Source organism: Phocoena phocoena, chromosome 16 (assembly GCF_963924675.1).
Source record: "Phocoena phocoena chromosome 16, mPhoPho1.1, whole genome shotgun sequence".
In the NCBI taxonomy this organism is placed as follows: domain Eukaryota; kingdom Metazoa; phylum Chordata; class Mammalia; order Artiodactyla; family Phocoenidae; genus Phocoena; species Phocoena phocoena.
The window spans coordinates 67341371-67361643 of record NC_089234.1 but is presented as its reverse complement, the minus strand read 5'-3'; positions in this window follow the sequence as shown (position 1 = coordinate 67361643).

Here is a 20273-nt window from a genome sequence, read left to right as displayed (position 1 = left end):
CATTATTCTGAATTATTTTTCAGGTAGACTGCCTGTTTCCTCTTCATTTGTTAGGTCTGGTGGGTTTTTGCCTTGCTGTTTCATTGGCTATGAGTTTCTCTGTTTTCTCATTTTGTTTAACTTACTGCGTTTAGGGTCTCCTTTTCTCAGGCTGCAGGTTCGTAGTTCCTCTTGTTTTTGGTGTCTGTCCCCAGTTGCTAAGGTTGGTTCAGTGTGTTGTGTAGGCTTCCTCGTGATGGGGACTAGTGCCTGTGTTCTGGTGGATGAGGCTGGATCTTGTCTTTCTGGTGGGCAGCACCATATTTGGTGGTGTGTTTTGGGGTGTCTGTGGCCTTATTATGATTTTAGGTAGCCTCTCTGCTAATGGATGGGGTTGCGTTCCTGTCTTGCTAGTTGTTTGTCCTAGGGTATCCAGCATTGGAGCTTGCTGGTTGTTGAGTGGAGCTGGGTTTTGGCATTGAGATGGAGATCTCTGGAAGATTTTCGCCATTTGATATTACATGGAGCTGGGAGGTCCCTTGTCCTGGTGTGAGATGTCCTGAACTTGGCTCTCCCACCTCAGAGGCACAGCCCTGATGCCTGGCTGGAGCACCAAGAGCCTGTCCTCCACACAGCTCAGAATAAAAGGGAGATAAAATAAGAAAGAAAGAAAGGAAGGAAGGAAGGAAGGGGAAAAAATAAAATAAAGTTATTAATATAAAAAATAGTCATAAGGAATTTTTTTAAGTAATAAGGAAAAAAAGAAAGAAGAGAGTAACCAAACCAAAACACAAATCCACCAGTGATAACAAGTGCTAAAAACTATACTAAAAACAAAAACAGACAGACAGAACCCAGGACAAATGGCAAAGCAAAGCTATACAGACAAAATCACACAGAAGCATACACATACACACTCACAAAAAGAGAAAAAGGAAAAAAATATATATATATATATTGTTGTTCCCAAAGTCCACCTCCCCAATTTGGGGCGATTCGTTGTCTCTTCAGGTATTCCACAGATGCAGGGTTCATCAAGTTGATTGTGGAGATTTAATCTGCTGCTCCTGAGGCTGCTGGGAGAAATTTCTCTTCTTTGCTCGCACAGCTCCTGGGGTTCAGCTTTGGGTTTGGCCCCACCTCTGTGTGTAGGTCCCCTGAGGGTGTCTGTACCCACTCAGACAGGACGGGGTTAAAGGAGCCGCTGATTTGGTGGCTGTGGCTCACTCAGGCTGCGGGGAGGGAGGGGTACAGAGTGCAGGGCGAGCCTGTGGCGGCAGAGGCCATCGTGACGTTGCACCAGCCTGAGGCGCGCCGTGCGTTCTCCTGGGGAAGCTGTCCCTGGATCACGGGACCCTGGCAGTGGCGGGCTGCACAGGCTCCCGGGGGTGGGGGGAGGTGTTGATAGTGACCTGTGCTCGCACACAACCTTCTTGGTGGCTGCAGCGGCAGCCTTAGCGTCTCCTGTCCGTCTCTGGGGTCCGCGCTTTCAGCCATGGCTCGCGCCCGTCTCTGGAGCGCCTTTAAGCAGCAATGTTAATCCCCTCTCCTCGCGCACCAGGAAACAAAGAGGCAAGAAAAAGTCTCTTGCCTCTTCGGCAGCTCCAGACCTTTTCCCGGACTCCCTTCCGGGTAGCCGTGGCGCACTAACCCCCTGCAGGCTGTGTTCACGCCGCCAACCCCAGTCCTCTCCCTTTAAGGTCAGTGAATTTTGTAGAATTCTTTGCCAGGTAGCTGCTGTGATATGAATAAATTTATGTGGAAATGAACTCAGCCAGCTAGTTATTGAACGAGATTTTTTTTAATGGAATGTACTGACAGGAGAGAAGAAAAGGCAAACATAAAGGGTGAATAATGACCTTATGAAAATATTTTTTTTCCTTCAGTTCAGGGGATACAGTAATTTATTTTTTAAAGACAAAAATCAAAAGGGAAGGAAAATGGAACTGCAACTCCATTGAGATAGAGGAAATAAGTAAAGCATTTCCAAAGAAAAAGAATTATCTGCATGAATGTAACAAAACAGCAATAAATACTTAAATTGTTTAATTTTTTTCAAATACAGGAGGGGATGAGCAAATGCAAAACCAAAAATGTATATGACAGATTTAACTACGTTTTTCTTAAGTTATATTAAGTACCTCCTCCAAAATACCCAGCTGCAACAAAAATAAGTTTCTTAAAGATGCGAAGTTTTTTTTTTTTTTTTTTTTTTTTGCGGTACGCGGGCCTCTCACTGTTGTGGCCTCTCCCGTTGCGGAGCAAGGCTCCGGACACGCAGGCCCAGCGGCCATGGCTCACGGGCCCAGCTGCTCCGCGGTATGTGGGATCTTCCCGGACCGGGGCACGAACCCGTGTCTCCTGCATCGGCAGGCGGACTCTCAACCCCTGCGCCACCAGGGAAGCCCAAGATGCCAAGTTTTTAAGGGAAGGAAGTAATTTTGCTTCAGGTGGTCCAAAAGGAGAACAATAAAAGCCACCTAGTTCTGTAACAGTTCCCTTCTCCATCCAATTTCCTCCCCAAACAAAAAGGAGTCTGGGGCTTTGGGATGATGAAAGCTCAGTATGTCAAACTAGAAATTGCACTTAATCTGTTTCATTAAATGACTTTTTTTTTTCTTTTTCTTTTTTTGTCAGAGCTAAGCAACTCTCTGATCCTTTTTTCAAAGCTCAAAGTACTCTCCAAGATTTTGTGAACTGCCTAGCTGCTTATAGCCCCATGTCTCCTCTACTTCCAGGCTTTTACTTCTCCACTGTCTGCATCTGTGTGCCTTGTGCATTCCCAGACGTTAAACTTAACCCCTTATTCATCATACGTGCGTGCATGCACACATACACTCCTCCCACTCACGGAGACAGCATGCTTTAGCAGAACTGTGGTGGTGCTCATGAAGGTGGTGTTTGTGAGGCAGAAAAGAGTAACTTTAAAGGAAACCTTAGGCACTCAGAGTTTAAAATGCTTTTGATTATCCCCGACCTGGTTTCTCACTCTGCTTAGTTGAGGTCTTGTTGTCCACATTCTTCTCATCTGCCTCAGCCCTATGAGCTCCCATTCATGGATCACTCTGAGGAACTCCAAGGTCTTTTCAGTTCCCTTCAACTCCCATTCCTGACCTCTGCTCCTCGGCAGTTGCACCTAAACTCAATCCAATGAGCAATAGAAGAAAAGGACCTTCAATTTAACGTCTCTCAATTTAGAAAGTGGAGGGCAGGGGGTGACTTAAATCCAAAGATAAAATGTCTTCACTATACCTTACTTGCCATGTTTCAAGTCAGTAGCAATGGGCTATCCATTCCTTGTTTTTTAAAGTAGGGAAACAGAACTTTGGATCCTCCCAGTTAAACAGCTTCAAGAAGATGTAAACAGCCATCTTCTCCCCTTTTCCATTTCCTTGGTAACACTGGTTACAGTAAACACACTGGGTCCTTGGAAAAGGTTAGGGCTTTTGGCCAGGGTTGAGCAGTGGGATGAGTAGAAAGAGATGATATAGAGAAAAGTGGGAATACTGGTGCATTCTTTGTTATTTTCTAATCTAAATCAATGCTTATTATATATTTTAATTGCTGATCTTCATTGCTGCCCTTAAAATTAAACTTACTTTTCTCAATACTTTACTAATGTAATAGATTTGTTCTATAGAGCTATCTAAAGTCATCATCAAAGATATCATGCCTCCCTGACAATAAAAAAATTGGAGAATCTAAAGAAAAGAAGACAAAGCTAAACATACTCTTACCGTATGATCCAGCAAGCATACTCTTTAGTATTTACCCAAAGGAGTTGAAAACTTATGTCCACATGAAAATCTGCACATGGATGCTTATAGCAGCTTTATTTATAATTGTCAAGAACTTGGAAACAACCAAGATGTTCTTTAGTAGGTGAATGGATAAATAAACTGTGGTACATCCATACAATGCAATATTATACAGTACTAAGAAGAAATGAGCTATCAAGCCATAAAAAACATGGTGGAAACTTAAATGCATGTTACTAAGTGAAAGAAGCCAATATGGGAAAAGTACATATTGTATGATTTCAACCATATGACATTGTGGATAAAGCAAAATTACAGAGACAGTAAAAAGGTCCGTGGTCTCCAGGGGTGAGAGTGTGGTGGAGTGGGGGTTGAATAATCAGATCACAGAGGATTTTGTGGGCAGTGAAAATAATCCATCCATTATAATGATTGATACATGTCATTATACATTCATCCAAACCCATAGAATGTACAACAGCAAGAGTGAACCCTAAGGTAAATTTTGGGTTTTGGGGGATTACGATAGGTTCATCCTTGGTAAAATAATGTACCATTCTGGTACATGTTGATAATAGAGGAGGTTATGCATGTGTGGGAATAAGGACTATATGGGACATTTCTGCATCTTCCTCTAAATTTTATTGTAAACCTAAACTGCTCAAAAAAATAGTCTTCTAAAATAACATAACTATAATATCATTATCATACCTTAAAAAAAAGTAAGGCAAGAGAGACATTTTAGATTTTTCTTTTTAGTTAGCAGTGGGTCAAATAAAAAGAATTATTAAAATATTTCATTAGAGGGGTTATTACAATGCACTTTATAACACATAGTCTATGACCATTCTCTTAAAATTGTATCAGTAGGCCTAATCCCAGGGGGATTGAACAGATATTTTTCCCTTGCTCCCTCCCCACTCCCATTCCAAGTCAGAAACAATTTCATCAGCCTAAATTGCCTGGATTGATAGGTCTACTCTAAAAGTGCTTTTCTGATATGTGTTATCAGTTTGAGGGATTCATATCCCAAAACGTGAAAGGGGCTAAACTTCCAGGAATTAACTTGCAGGCCACCCTTTTGTCAGGATGTCCTGTATTACTGTTTCTTGAATGTGTCCTTCAAGTTTCAGTTTCCAGATCTATTTATTTATTTATTTATTTTTTGAGTAGGATGCCTGTTTAATTTTTGGACTAGACTGTTGGACCTCAGAAATAAATTCCATTTCCAAAGCCTGCTCATATGAATGGCAATCCCTGGGCAAGCATTCGGTTTTCTAAAGTGGCCTTCCTTTGCTCTTTCAAGGGAAACAGGCACAAATTCATTCAGGTTATATTACTAAATGGCCGTCTTTGGGTTAATTACCTCCAAATAAGTAAAATCATTCTTATGAAATTATCTTCCTCAAATCTGTCAATTGGCATCATCATGTTGGTGATACAACTTATTTCAAGATTTCCTGGGTGTCTTCATCAGAAGTTACTGGGGTTAAAATGCTATATAAATTTTATGAGGGAGTTCCCTTTTGGATTATTGAGGTTTAAAGCTTCAATGGTAAAGACTTTTATGGTAAAGACTTTTCTTAAATATCTGGAGATACTTGGTTTCCTGTTCATATTTAAGAGCCAGGCATTGAGAAACTGGTTGGGAGTGCTGTGCACATAAGGGTGGCTTGTCAGCTGATGAACCTGATAGTATAATCAGGATTAGGTAGGAGCTTTATTGTTTTATCAGAGTACTCCCAGATGCCTCATCTATAGTTCTTTCTGTTGGATCATAGGCATCCCTGGAGAGGAATTCTCCAATTTCTTGCATGAAGATTATACATTTGGCTGCCAGGGTTTTCAAAGACCTAAGCTGGGAGAAAGTAGCTGTGGTTGGGGATGGTAGGCTCAGTTTTTGGTTTATAGATGCTCAGGTAATCCCCTTTATTTCCAGTGCAGCTCTTAACTCCCATCTTTCTTTGTGGCCAGTGTCCCTTAGTTTACAGCTACAGAGCTTCTCTGATTCAACTTATCCTCAGACAAAATCTTCTGTCTTCTGCTAGAGCGTATAAAATGCTCCTATTCCTGAAAAGTAAGGAAGCAATTTCTCTTTTGGACCTTTAATTCATTCTTAGTTTGTCTCTTTGCAGCTTCAAGTCCTAGTTTAGATATACTGGGATTTGTGGGATACATATGTATACTTATTTGTATAATCTTTTTTTTTTCTTTTCCTGTATATAATCCTTTGTAACCTGGCATCATTTTTCAGTCATTATTCCCCTTGAATTTTAGAATCCTTGTTTTTAATCAATTGTTAGTGTCTTAGTTTCCTATCTATAAAACTGGACTTGATTGCTAAGGTCCTTTCCGAATCAAAAATTCTGACGTAGTAGGAAGTAGGTTGAAAGGGCAGGCAGTGGAGTTAGACACCCGGATTCATATCACTGCTCTACTACTGGACAGTCAGAATTCTCTCGTTGTAAGCAATAGAGACCAACTAGGCTTCCTTAAGCATAAAAGGAAATTGCATGAAGGAAAGTGAATAACAGAATCTATGTTAAAGCTGGAAAGCCAGTCTCAGAGAATGGGCAGAAGCCAGGGAGGCCAGGAACAACCTGATGAGGAAGCTGCCACTGATAACCACTGCCACTGGATATTTGCCACCAGCACATTCTTGATGTCACTGCTACTGAGAGTAATTTCTCAATTCTTGGTCCATCTTTGTGATTGGTGCTTTTAAGTCTCAAGGGATGGGAGAGGAAATTTATGTCCCTATTTGTATTAGGGCTCTGCAGAGAAACAGAACCAATATGATACTCTTATTTTATTTTATTTAGAATTGGCTCAAGTGATTGTAGGAGCTGGAAAGTCTGAAATTTGTAGGGCAGGCTGGCAGCCTGGAAATTCAGGTAAGAGTTGATGTGGCAATCTTGAATCTGAATTCCACAGGGCAGGCCAGGTAGCCTGGAAACTCAGGCAGTGTTTGTATGTCGCAGTAGTGAAGCTGAAATCCTTCTTTGGGAACTTTGTCTTTGCTCTTAAGACCTCCAACTGATTGATGAAGTTCATTTACAATGTGGAGAGTAATCTGCTTTACTCAAAGTCTAGTGATTAAATGTCAATTACATCCGAAAAATACCTTCACAGTGACATCTAGACAAGTGTTTGACTAAACAACTGGGCACCATAGCCTAGCCAAGTTGACGTATAAATTTAATCATCACACCATTCAATGTCCATAACAAGATCCCTCTTCAAACATTTCCTAAGTTTAAGATGCTGGGCAGGGACATGACAGAAAAAGTGACATCTGCCTACCATAGCCACTTTGCTGTGTGATCTTGGGCAAGGCTCTTCTTTGTGCTTCAGACTCCAATTCTATAAAATGAGGATAATAACACATAATAATATTACACATATTGTTGTGAACAGTAAAACATAAAATATATGTAAATCCCGTAGAGAACTTCTTGGAACAAAATTAGTGCTCAAAAAGTATTGTACTGTAACTGTTTATCTAAACACTGCAATGGAATATTTGTTGCAACTTATATACCCAGCTTCCCACAGTGCAGAGTACTTGAGAATGAAACACCTGAATCTGATGGAGGGAGGTGTGATTTGCATCCATAACCAAAGGCCTTTAGTTTGCACACTCAAATAATGATACTAATAGCTGTGATTTATTGAGCCCTTGCTACCTGCCAGGTACTCTACTGGATACCATACATATATTTACTCATATAATTGATTCACACAATAATCCAGTGAGGTTTGTGATTCCTCATTTTATAGAGAGCATACTGAGATTCGGAAAAATATGTATCATACCCAGAATCACACAACTAGTCCATTGGAGGGCCTGCATAAGAACTCAGGATTTTCTTATTCTAAAATCCTGCTCTCTTAACTAGTCCTCTGTGCTGCCTCTACTTAGTCCTGACAGAGGGGTCGTCTCCTTTCCTGGCTTCAATTCTTCGAGTGTTACATCAGCTTCACTGGTCTGGAAAACGAGAATCCCAAGGTCTCCCCTAAACATCAGATTCAGGATGCTAAACCCCTGCAAGGAAGATCTTTGTCCTTTTTATCAGACATGAGGCCTTTTTTAGTGGTAGCTCTGCTTCAGCTTTCTTCTTAAAATTTTGTTAGTGAAATTTTGAGTTTTTTGAGTCAACTCATGGATGTAGAAAAGAAAGAAAATAGAATTTTAAAAAGTCTCCTTTCATACAATTTGAACAATTCAAAAAATTCTTTCTTATAAACTAATCTATGTAAAACTTCTTGAATAAGTTTAGGGTACCATGGAAAATATTATTCCATATATAGAAGAGAAATTGTTAAGTTTTGAATATTACATAAAAACAGTTTTGTTTTGTTTTTTTCTTCGGTATGCGGGCCTCTCACTGTTGTGGCCTCTCCCGTTGTGGAGCACAGGCTCCGGACGTGCAGGCTCAGCGGCCATGGCCCACGGGCCCAGCCGCTCCACGGCATGTGGGATCTTCCCGGACCGGGGCACGAACCCGTGTCCCCTGCATCGGCAGGCGGACTCTCAACCACCGTGCCACCAGGGAAGCCCATAAAAACAGTTTTAAATGTTTGGTAGGTTGAATACTTCATAATATCCATCATAGAAAGATAAGGATAAAAATCACATGCAAGCCTTTCATTTGTGGACAAAAACATCTAAGGGCTAAGTATATCTGAACAACATTAAAAGTAGGAATTAACTGGTCTTCACTGCAAATTAGAAAAAAAAGAAAATGTGACACTATGTATATACTGGCATTGAAATTTTTCATGTTTTTGATTAAAATATTAAGTATGGGGGAAAAAAAGTAGAATTAAGCCTGCTTTTTCAGAAGAAATTTGAATCTTAAACATTTTGTTCACCAGTTGAAATGGAGAGCATAGCAATTTGTTGGGTGGTATAGAGTCAGAGCTGTTCTTCTCAAACTTTAGTGTCCACATAGACCACCTACGGATGTTTTCAGAATGCAAACGCTGATTCGGTAGGTTTGAGGTGAGACCTGAGCTTCTATATTTCCAGTAAGGAAATCGATATCTACTGGTCATCGGAGGTACTCTTCATTACTACCTTTACAGATGAGGAAGCAAAGTTAGCGAAAATAACTTGGCAAAGCTAGTAAGTGGTGGAGTCAGGGTTTGAACCTCTGTCTATCTGACTTGACAGCCCAGTTTTTTCCAGTGTACCATGTGCCAGTCATATCTGGATGGCCTTACTGCTACTGCTTTTTCTTTTGACATCACTGGCTATCCTTTACTTTTAGTTTTCTTTAAAAAAGAGAACCTAATCCAGTTTTTAAAAATCGACACAAAATTGTTCATTAAACTTCCCTCTCACATCTTGTTTTCCTGTTTCATTCAGTATGTCAGAATTTTTCTCTACCCTGCAGAGGCCTTGATGCTTTGTGCTAAGCTGACTGACAAAGCATTATGATTTAAAAACTGATTTAAAAACCACCCCGTTCCTTTCTCCACAAAGCCCCAACCTTTGGTCTTCTCTCAGGAGCAATTTCCTATCAGCCCTTTTTTCAAAGCTAGTAAATGTTTGGCATGCAGTTCTACCCAGGCCCTCTCCCTCTCCCCAAAAGGAGAGGTTGAAACCTTCAATTCCCCATTCTCATTACTGTTCTATTGGAAGTCTTAGTGTAGGATTTGGTTTTCTATAGTGAAGGCGAAATCAAATATAGCGAACTTCATGCTCTGGCTGTGTTTACACACTTTCAAACTAAGTGAGGTTTTGGCAGTTACCTGGTTCACTTGATCTATGCAGGTGAAACCAGATTATTTCAGCACATTTTACTGAATTAATATTTTTGTTTGGCTTTCTTTACCCGGAAACATTGTTTTAGCATGATTCAAATTAATTGGATAATTGCAGAATCACCATTTTGCCTTGTGACACAAACTGGTAAGAATTCTGGCAGTCTATATAATAAGGAGAAGAATGGATGAATTAGTTATCTAGGACATTTGAAACTCTTTTTCACTATTCAACTTTTCCTTAAAGGCAAGCCAAAATATAAAATCAACAAGATTAGGGCTAGTTGGGTTGAATATGGGGTAGAAACTTCGGAGGCTCATCTTCTCATCCCTTTTATTCTGGGCATATTCTCCTAAGACAGAAGGGTCCATTGAAGTATGGTACATGGAAAAAAAACATGGACTGTCAAGTTAGATAGGCCAAGGTTCAAGTCCTGACTCCTAAAACATTCTTACAGCTCTGAATAATTACAACTGGCTTAGGCCAGAGCATGACATACAGTTTTATCTCAGGGCTAATTCTTTATTTATTTTAAGTAAAATACATGACTTTTGAAAAATATTAGTATCCATGAAAAATTAACAACAGTGTTTTAATATTTCTCTGACTATTTGAATTTCCTTAGTTAGCATTTTATTCAGAAACCCAGATTCAGCCAATTCCACTTCCTAAAATCAGGTTATAGGGTCTTGAGTTAATAGAAATTTTACAAGTGAAGCGTAGAAAGATATATGAATTTTGAATTTACTATTTGTTCTTCCTTGCTGAAGACTAGATCTTCCTCTATTCAGACTAGATCTCTAGCTGTGGCCCACAATCTAGAAACATGTCAAATGACTACGTGGCTTTTAAGATCTGCACATCATGGTCACCTGCAGAGCTGCTACAGCCAACACTTAATTGAGGGGGGAAGGGTTTTGGCTGTCATTTTAGAAAAATTTAGAGTTAATTCTAATGCACAACAAGGACTGCGAATTGCTGCATCAAGCCATTGAAAATTGGTCCTTTTATTCTGGTCATTTTTGTAAATGAATTCAGGTGCTCATCAAATTATAAACCTGGATTATTTTCTTGTTGCTACATTCTAAGTCAGAATGGACAATGATAACACCACATGGTCCCGTTTTCCTGTTCTGAATACACATGGCATAGAACTTATGCAATCTCCTTTAAATTCAATAACATTAAAAACAATAGCTATACTTTATTGAGCAACTACTATGTGTAGGCATCATCATTTTCCTTTTCATCATCAACATCACCACATCATCATCAATGCTAACATTTACTAAGCACTTGCTAAGATGTTCATATATATAATTTCTTCTAGTTCTCACGAAACTCTGTGCTGTAAGCATATAATATCCTTTTATACAGATGAGAAAACTAAGTTATAGCAGCATCTAGGCTTCTCATGCAAGGCTACCCAGGTAATAAGTGTAGAATTCTGGCTCCATATCTTTATACATCATCTCTAACTTTTACAACAACCTTACAAGATAGGTGTTGAATGTGTACCCTCATTTTACAAATGAATATAAATACCTAAGGCTTTAAGTAGTTAAGTAACCAATATCAGATGCTGGAAAGCAACCTAAAATCAAGCCCAAGTAATATTTATTTATTGTGTAAAAAAGAGTATCTTTTATTTTTTTCTTTATCCTGTGAGGGCCTGAAAAGCTGCACCGAAATAGAATTCTCCCCAAACCAATGTTTGAAAAGAAAAAGCTAGTAAACACTGTGAGTTTTTTTTTCTTTAATTTTAAATTGTATTTTATTATTTTTTTTATACAGCAGGTTCTTATTAGTTATACATTTTATACACATCAGTGTATACATGTCAATCCCAATCTCCCAATTCATCACCTCCCCCCACCCCGCCGCCACTTTCCCCATTGGTGTCCATACATTTGTTCTCTACATCTGTGTCTCAATTTCTGCCCTGCAGACTGGTTCATCTGTACCATTTTTCTAGGTTCCACATATATGCATTAATATATGATATTTGTTTTTCTCTTTCTGACTTACTTCACTCTGTATGACAGTCTCTCGATCCATCCACGTCTCTACAAATGACCCAATTTCATTCCTTTTTATGGCTGAGTAATATTCCATTGTATGTATGTACCACATCTTCTTTATCCATTCATCTGTCTATGGGAATTTAGGTTGCTTCCATGACCTGGCTATTGTAAATAGTGCTGCAATGAACATTGGGGTGCATGTGTCTTTTTGAATTATGGTTTTCTCTGTGTATATGCCCAGGAGTGGGATTGCTGGGTCGTATGGTAGCTCTATTTTTAGTTTTTTAAGGAACCTCCATACTGTTCTCCATAGAGGCTGTACCAATTTACATTCCCACCAACAGTGCAAGAGGGTTTCCTTTTCTCCACACCCTCTCCAGCATTTGTTGTTCGTTATTTTCTGATGATACCCATTCTAACTGGTATGAGGTGATGCCTCATTGTAGTTTTGATTTACATTCCTCTAATAATTAATGATGTTGAGCAGCTTTTCATGTGCTTCTTGGCCATCTGTATGTCTTCTATGGAGAAATGTCTATTTAGGTCTTCTGCCCATTTTTGGATTGGGTTGTTTGTTTTTTTAATATTGAGCTGCATGAGCTGGTTTATATTTTGGAGATTAATCCTTTGTCCATTGATTCATTTGCAAATATTTTCTTCCATTCTGAGGGTTGTCTTTTCGTCTTGCTTCTGGTTTCCTTTGCTTTGCAAAAGCTTTGAAGTTTCATTAGGCCCCATTTATTTTTGTTTTTATTTCCATTACTCTAGGAGGTGGATCAGAAAAGATCTTGCTGTGATTTATGTCAAAGAGTGCTCTTCCTATGTTTTACTCTAAGAGCTTTATAGTGTCTGGCCTTACATTTAGGTCTCTAATCCATTTTGAGTTTATTTTTGTGTATGGTGTTAGGGAGTGGTCTAATTTCATTCTTTTACATGTAGCTGTCCAGTTTTCCCAGGACCACTTATTGAAGAGACTGTCTTTTCTCCATGGTATACCCTTGCCTCCTTTGTCATAGATTAGTTGACCGTAGGTGTGTGGGTTTATCTGTGGGCTTTCTATCTTGTTCCATTGATCTATATTTCTGTTTTTGTGCCAGTACCATATTGTCTTGATTACTGTAGCTTTGTAGTATAGTCTGAAGTCAGGGAGTCTGATTCCTCCACCTCCACTTCTTTCCCTCCAGACTGCTTTGGCTATTCGGGGTCTTTTGTGTCTCCAAACAAGTTTTTAAATTTTTTGTTCTAGTTCTGTAAAAAATGCCATTGGTAATTTGATAGGGATTGCATTGAACCTGTAGATTGCTTTGGGTAGTATAGTCATTTTCACAATATTGATTCTTCCAATCCAAGAACATGGTATATCTCTCCATCTGTTGCTATCATCTTTAATTTCTTTCATCAGTGTCTTACAGTTTTCTGCATACAGGTCTTTTGTCTCCCTAAGTAGGTTTATTCCTACGTATTTTATTCTTTTTGTTACAATGGTAAATGGGAGTGTTTCTTTAATTTCTCTTTCAGATTTTTCATCATTAGTATATAGGAATGCAAGAGAATTCTGTGCATTAATTTTGTGTCCTGCAACTTTAGCAAATTCATTGATTAGCTCTAGTATTTTCTTTTGGCATCTTTAGGATTCTCTATGTATAGTATCATGTCATCTGCAAACAGTGACAGCTTTACTTCTTTTTTTCCAATTTGTATTCCTTTTATTTCTTTTTCTTCTCTGATTGCCGTGGTTAGGACTTCCAAAACTATGTTGAATAATAGTGGTAAGAGTGGACATCCTTGTCTTGTTTTTGATCTTAGAGGAAATTCTTTCAGTTTTTCACCATTGAGAATGATGTTTCCTGTGGGTTTGTCGTATATGGCCTTTTTTATGTTGAGGTAGGTTCCTTCTATGCCCACTTTCTGGAGATTTTTTTATCATAAATGGGTGTCAAAATTTGTCAAAAGCTTTTTCTGCATCTATTGAGATGATCATATGGTTTTTCTTCTTCAATTTTTTAATATGGTGTATCACATTGATTGCTTTGTGTATATTGAAGAATCCTTGCATCCCTGGGATAAATCCCACTTGATCATGGTGTAAGATCCTTTTAAGGTGTTGTTGGATTCTGTTTGCTAGTATTTTGATGAGGATATTTGCGTCTTTATTCGTCAGTGATATTGGTCTGTAATTTTCTTTTTTTGTAATATCTTTGGTATTGATGTCAGGGTTATGGTAGCCTCATAGAATGAGTTTGGGAGTGTTCCTTCCTCTAGAGTTTTTTGGAAGAGTTTGAGAAGAATGGGTGTTAACTCTTCTCTAAATGTTTGATAGAATTCACCTGTGAAGCCATCTGGTCCTGGACTTGTGTTTGTTGGAAGATTTTTAATCACAGTGTCAATTTCATTACTTGTAATTGGTCTGTTCATATTTTCTGATTCTTCCTGGGTCAGTCTTGGAAGGTTATCCCTTTCTAAGAATTTGTCCATTTCTTCCAGGTTGTCCATTTTATTGGTATAGTGTTGCTTGTAGTAGTCTCTTAGGATGCTTTGTATTTCTGCGGTGTCTGTTATAACTTCTCCTTTTTCATTTCTAATTTAATTGATTTGAGTCCCCTCCCTCTTTTTCTTGATGAGTCTGGCTAAAGGTTAATCAATTTTGTTTATTTTCTCAAAGAACCAGCTTTTAGTTTTGTGATCTTTGCTATTGTTTTCTTTTTTCCTATTTCATTTATTTCTGCTTTGATCTTCATGATTTCTTTTCTTCTGCTAGTTTTGGGTTTTGTTTGTTCATCTTTCTCTAGTTCCTTTAGGTGTAAGGTTAGATTGTTTATTTGAGATTTTTTTGTTTCTTGAGGTAGGCTTGTATAGCTATAAACTTCCCTCTTAGAACTGCTTTTGTTGTATCCGATAGGTTTTGGACCATCGTGTTTTCATTGTCATTTGTCTCTAGGTATTTTTTGATTTCCTCTTTGATTTCTTCAGTGATCTCTTGGTTATTTAGTAATGTATTGTTTAGCCTCCGTGTGTTTTGTTTTTTACATTTTTTTCCCTGTAATTCATTTCTAATCTCATAGCGTTATGGTCAGAAAAGATGCTTGATATGAGTTCAGTTTTCTTAAATTTACTGAGGCTTGATTTGTCACCCAAGATGTGATCTATCCTGGAGAATGTTCCGGACGCACTTGAGAAGAAAGTGTAATCTGCTGCTTTTAGATGGAATGTCCTATAAATATCAATTAAAGCTATCTGGTCTATTGCGTCATTTTAAGTTTCTGTTTCCTTATTTATTTTCATTTTGGATGATCTGTCCATTGGTGTAAGTGAGGTGTTAAAGTCCCCCACTGTTATTGTGTTACTGTAGATTTCCTCTTTTATAGCTGTTCACAGTTGCCTTATGTATTGAGGTGCTCCTACATTGGATGCATATATATTTATAATTGCTATATCTTCTTCTTGGATTGATCCCTTGATCATTATGTAGTGTCCTTCCTTGTCTCTTGTAACATTCTTTATTTTAAAGTCTATTTTATCTGATATGAGTATTGCTACTCCCGCTTTATTTTGATTTCCATTTGCATTGAATATCTTTTTCCATCTCCCACTTTTAGTCTGTATGTGTTCCTACGTCTGAAGTGGGTCTCTTGTAGACAGCATATATATGGGTCTTGTTTTTGTATCCATTCAGCGAGCCTGTGTCTTTTGGTTGGAGCATTTAATCCATTCACGTTTAAGGTAATTATCGATATGTATGTTCCTATGACCATTTTCTTAATTGTTTTGGGTTTGTTTTTGTAGGTCCTTTTCTTGTCTTGTGTTTCCCACTTAGAGAAGTTCCTTTAGCATTTGTTGTAGAGCTGGTTTGTTGGTGCTGAATTCTCTTAGCTTTTGCTTGTCTGTAAAGCTTTTGCTTTCTCCATTGAATCTGAATGAGATCCTTGCCAGGTAGATCTTGGTTGTAGGTTATTCCCTTTCATCACTTTAAATATGTCATGGCACTCCCTTCTGACTTGTAGCGTTTCTGCTGAGAAATCAGCTGTTAACCTTATGGGAGTTCCCTTGTATGTTATTTGTTGTTTTTGCCTTGCTGCTTTCAATAATTTTTCTTTGTCTTTAATTTTTGCCAATTTGATTACTATGGGTCTTGGCGTGTTTCTCCTAAGGTTTATCCTGTATGGGACTCTCTGTGCTTCCTGGACTTTGGTGGCTATTTCCGTTCCCATGTTAGGGAAGTTTTCAACTATAATCTCTTCACATATTTCCTCGGGTCCTTTCTCTCTCTCTTCTCCTTCTGGGACCCCAATAGTGCGAATGTTGTTGAGTTTAATGTTGTCCCAGAGGTCTCTTAGGCTGTCTTCATTTCTTTTCATTCTTTTTTCTTTATTCTGTTCTGCAGCAGTGAATTCCACCATTCTGTCTTCCAGGTCACTTATCTGTTCTTCTGCCTCAGTTATTCTGTTACTGATTCCTTCTAGTGTATTTTTCATTTCAGTTTTTTTATTGTTCATTTCTGTTTGTTTGTTCTTTCATCCTTCTAGGTCTTTTTAAAACATTTCTTGCATCTTCACGATCTTTGCTTCCATTCTTTTTCTGAGTTCCTGGATCATCTTCACTATCATTATTCTGAATTGTTTTTCTGGAAGGTTGCCTATCTCCACTTCATTTAGTTGTTTTCTGGGGTTTTATCTTGTTCCTTCATCTGGTACATAGCCCTCTGCCTTTTCATCTTGTCTATCTTTCTGTGAACGTGGTTTTTGTTCCACAGGCTGCAGGATTGTAGTTCTTGCTTCTGCTGTCTGCCCTCTGGTGGATGAGGCTATCTATGAGGCTTGTGCAAGTTTCCTGATGGAAGGGACTGGTGGTGGGTAGAGCTGGCTGTTGCTCTGGTGGGAGCAAGATCATTTTTGATCCACCTCCTTTTCCTCTCAGCGTCACCTGGGTCATCAGGAAACTCAGCTCCTGTCCGTATGGACGCAGCCCTGAGTCGTCCTGAAGCCGAAACCCTGGTCAACACTGTGAGTTTAAATGATTATATATATGAAAGTAATTGATACACCTGGATATGGGCTTTGAGAATTATTGAGAAGAGGGGCAGGGGAATCAGCCTATATCCCTTGCTTTAAATCTCTCAGCCAACTTTATTTTAAATGTATAAGTATGTTAAGCCATATAATTCCCTGGATTTTTTACATTATAGTCAGGGTGACTATTGAAGGATAGTGTAATTACAAAGTACAATTTCCAAGCTGAATGAAATTGCTTGTTGTGTAATAGGTCTGTTAGGACCTGACCTCTGAAAATACGCCAAACAAATACTCTAACACATGGTTAGAGGTAAATGATATGCAACCCTCCAAGGTAATATATGAGGTGAGACGTGGTCTTTGATTTGTATAGAACATTTTCTTCTGTTTGCCAAACTCTGAAAGAAGATTAGAGTCAAGTACATTTTCCTTTTTGACTTTGTTTTCTATTTCTCAGCCTAGTGTTAGAAACTGGCTACTTTTCAATCTCCTGCATTAGCTACATGAGGAGCAACTCATTGGGCAGCAGGATGAAACATAGCTATCTGCTAATGTCCAGTGTCTGTGAGATTTTATTATCTGTCTGAGCAGAGAGCAGTATCTCCCTTTTCTGCTTCACTGAGCTCTAATATACCATCCTCCTCTTCTCTGCTCCATTCAAACATCTATCTACCATTTCTTTTATTTATTTAAATGGAAGTATAGTTGATTTACAATATTGTGTTAATTTCAGGTGTACAGCAAAGTGATTCAAATATAAATATATTTTTTCAGATTATTGTCCATTTTAGGTTATTATAAGATATTGAATATAGTTCCATATGCTATGCAGTAAATCCTTGTTGCTTACTGCTTATCTGTTTTATGTATAGTAGTTTATATCTGTTAATCCCATACTCCTAATTTATCTCCCCTTTCCCTTTCCCTTTTGGTAACCATAAGTTTGTTTTCTATGTCTATGAGTCTGTTTCTGTTTTATCTATAGATTAACTTGTATTATTTTTTAGATTTCACATGTAAGTGATATCATATAATATTTGTGTTTCTCTGTCTGACTTATGAATACTTCACTAACTATAATATTCTCAAGGTCCATTTATGTTGCTGCAATATTTCATTCTTTTTTATGGCTGAGTAATAATTTTCCATTTTGTGTATATACCACATCTTCTTAAGCCAGTTGTCTGTTGATGGGCACTTGAGTTGTTTTTGTGTCTTGGCTATTGTAAACAGTGCTGCTATGAACATTGGCATGCATGTATCTTTTTGAATTAGAGTTTTCATCTTTTCTGGGTTTATACCTAGGAGTGGGATTACTGGATCATATGGTAGCTCTATTTTTAATTTTTTAAGGAACCTCTGTACTATTTTCCATAGCGGCTGTACCAATTTACATTCCTACCAACAGTGCATCTACCATTTCTTAGTTCAGCTTCACGAGTAGATTCAGTGAATGGTGGGCAAGTGGCTGAGGTGTGTTTGACAGTTTCAGGTATTACACATAAAATATCAGCACAGAGTGAAATATGCAATTACAAGAAAAAGCTAGCAATGGCAAAGATGTTCCCATGTCCTTGCTGATTTATTTTTTCCTCCCTGTATGAAATAAATTATTGTGTACAATCAGTGCTTATTATCTGGCCCTTCTTCATGTGATCATCACTTCTATAATGTAAGTACGTAATTTTGTGCTGAAGTGAGTTCTTCACTTTTCTAATTTTATTTTCATTTTGACATCAATTATATTTCTGTTTGCTCCCTCATTATCTCATTCCAATCACCTCTATAGGAAGGATGGAGAAAGGTTCACAGCCTAAATTGTCAATTAAAAGAGGAATTAGGACTTCCCTGCTGGCGCAGTGGTTGAGAGTCCACCTGCTGATGCAGGGGACACGAGTTCGTGCCCCAGTCTGGGAAGATCCCGCATGCCATGGAGGGGCTGGGCCCGAGAGCCATGGTCACTGAGCCTGTGCTTCGCAATGGGAGAGGCCACAACAGTGAGAGGCCCATGTACCGCAAAAAAAAAAAATAAAAGGGGAATTAATTTTGGCCTATTTTGTGGAATACATTCTTGGCTCTAACAGAGGCTAGGAAACAGGGTGAGTACCCTGCATTTTGCAGGTTGCTTTAGGAACCATAGTCTTAGATGGAATACATATTAAGAGATAGGAAAAAGAATCCTTGGCCTGTAAACCCCCAATCCAATTCTTAACTATGAAAGGGATTCTCAAATTATTTTTTTAAAGTTGTGGTAAAATACACCTAAATAAAATTTACTATTTTTTTAAAATCATTTTTAAGTGTACATTTAGACATCTACATTGTTGGGCAGCCAATTTCCAGAACTCTTTTCATCTTGCAAAACTGAAACTCTATACTCATTAAACAACAATTCCCCATTCTCCACTCCCCTCAATGCCTTCTACTTTCTGTCTCTATGAATTTGACTAGATAGCTTAGATAAGTGGAATCTTACAGTATTTGCCTTATGACTGGCTTATTTTACTTAGTATAATGTCTTCAAGGTTTATCCGTGTTGTAGCATGTGTCAGAATTGCTTTTCTTTTTAAGACTGAATAATATTCTATTGTGTATACCACATTTTGTTTATCTATTCATCTGTCAATGGATACATAGGTTGCTTTCACCTTTTGGCTACTGTCGATGGATGTATAAATATCTCTTTGATATCTTGCTTTCAGTTCATTTGGATATATGCCCAGAAGTAGGATTTTTGGATTTTATGGTAGGTCTATGTTTAACTTTTTGAAGAATTGCCATACTGTTTTTCATAGAAGCTGCACCATTTGACACTTCCACCAAGGGTTTCAATTTTTCCACATCGTCACCATCTGTCTTCCTTCCTTCCTTCCTCCCTCCCTCCCTCCTTCTTCCTCTCTCTGTCTCTCTCTTTTTCCTTCCCTCACCCCTTCATAGTAGCCACCCTGGTGGGTGTGAGGTGGTATCACATTGTGGTTTTGATCGGCATTTCCCTAATAGTGATGTTAAGCATCTTTATGTTTGTTTTGTTAGCCATTTGTGTATCTTCTTTGGAGAAATATCTATTCAGGCTCTTTGTCTGTTTTTTAATTGGGTTGTTGAGTTGTAGGGATTCTTTATATATTCTGGATATTAACCCCTTAGCAGGTATATGATTCACAAATATTTTTCTCTTATTCTTTTTTTTTTTCCACTCTGTTGCTTCTTTCCTTTGATGGACAGAAGTTTTAAATTTTGATATAATTTATCTATTTTTATTTTTGTTGCCAGTACTTTTGGTGTCATATCCAAGATATCATTGCCAAATCCAATGTCATAAAGCTTTTCCCCTATGTTTTCTTCTAAGTGTTTTATAGTTGTAGCTCTTACATCTAGGTCTCTGTTCCATTTACAGTTAATTTTCGTATATGGTATAAGGTAAGAGTTAAACTTTATTCTTTTCATGTGTATATTTAATTTTACCAGCACTATTTGTTGAAGAGACTGTTCTTTCTTGCACTGAATGGTCTTGTCACCCTTGTTGAAGATCACTTGACCATATACGATAGGGTTTAGTTTGGGGACCTCTATTCTATTCCATTGGTTTCTATATCTGTCTTTGAGATGATATCACACTGTTTTAATTATTGCAGTTTTAAAATAAGTTTTGGAATCAGAAAGTGTGATGTCTCTAATTTTTTTCCTCTCTTTTAAAATTCTTTTGGTTATCTGGGATAACCTTGAGATTCCATTT